Raw genomic sequence first — 1,545 nt, 5'->3', positions numbered from 1 at the left:
CATTATTTGAATGCAAACCTGACATACTGTGCATCATCTGGATACAAACCTAACTAGTATCTGGTCTCACATAGCTCTCAGACACTAGTTACTGAGGAACCCCGGTGTCACATAACATCAACGTAATTCCAACAAAAAATCAACGTAATTCCCATAAAACATACTGAATGATCTCCTGGTCCTCACATAGCCATCAAGTAGATCACTAAGGGAACCCGATGTCACATAGCATTGGTACAATTCCCGCCTAACTAAAACATTAGCTCGGTCTCATATAACCTTTAAGCCAATCTCTGACATATCTGACGTACAGAACATATGAGACTAACATGCATGATTGACACAAACATGAGAAAGGTCTAGTGGTGTGGTAAAAGAAATTTTATGTGCATTTCAGGACAACACACTAGCTTACCTTGTATACTCAAAAGCCTCGGGGTAAGAATTGAAATTTACGTGTATCGAAAGCTTACCTAACTGAACTAAAATGACATAACTACCCATATATATCTAAGGCCCACATACCACATAACATGGACATCGCTAATAAACTCCTCACGAGTATAAGTGCCTCACACCCTAGTTAGCCCTTAAAGTGCCTCACGCACTGGTAATGCCCCACTTAGGCAACTAAGGTAACCTAGGTATAACTTAACATAGTTGTACTCACTAAAGTGAAGTCAATGACACTCAACTACTATCTCGCTCGTTCTCTAATCTAGAACGTTATACGAAGGCATACTTATTAACTATGGAACTGGCTAGCCTGATACTTGGCTCGGTTCATTTCTGAGTAGCGGTACTTTATTCAATCTTATCATACTTCCCTTTAAAACCTCTTGAATTGAAAAAGACATTACTCTTCCTGGTTTCATTGACATTATCGAAACTCATGCTTTTCGCTACCACTAAATCTGACATGCTCATCGTATCGCTTATCGAACATCTCCTGTAATGATCCTCAGTACCAATTATCTGTATATGTCCTCGATTGAAGATACTTCCACGTATTATGCGTAATATGGTTACACCTGATGTAGCCTATCTTTTGAGTATTTTTTGGTATGCACTCGAACCCTTAAATAATTTATTTAGGCTCAAGAAACACTCAAAATTCATCCCAAATGACTTGGTTTGGTTTCTAAACTTATTTTGAATCTTTAGAGAGTTATTTTGGGTCATAATATAACATCCCAAACACCGGGTTAGTGACCAATTTGAAAGGTTTTAAAATTTTATGATCAAATTAGATAAATTAAAAAGTTTAGGGATTTAATTAAAATATCTTTGTGTATGATTGAATAGAAAAGAATGGAAGTTGGAAGGGCATATTAGTCATTAGACAAGGAAAATAATAAAAAATTTGTTATGGTTATTTTATAGCCACATGGAGCTTGTGGAGGGAAATACAAATATTTTCCAGAAATCTTTTCACCCTTCTTCCTCCTCTCCAGGTGAGCTCCATAGCTAAGGTGAGTTATGTTTTCAGCTGGTGATTTCTTGAAATTCGTGAATGGTTTTGATTGTTGAAGCATTAGGAAGGAT

The sequence above is a fragment of the Hibiscus syriacus genome, unplaced genomic scaffold (assembly GCF_006381635.1).
Source record: "Hibiscus syriacus cultivar Baekdansim isolate YM2019G1 unplaced genomic scaffold, ASM638163v2 tig00110429_pilon, whole genome shotgun sequence".
NCBI lineage: Eukaryota > Viridiplantae > Streptophyta > Magnoliopsida > Malvales > Malvaceae > Hibiscus > Hibiscus syriacus.
Note: the sequence above shows the minus strand (reverse complement) of the source record.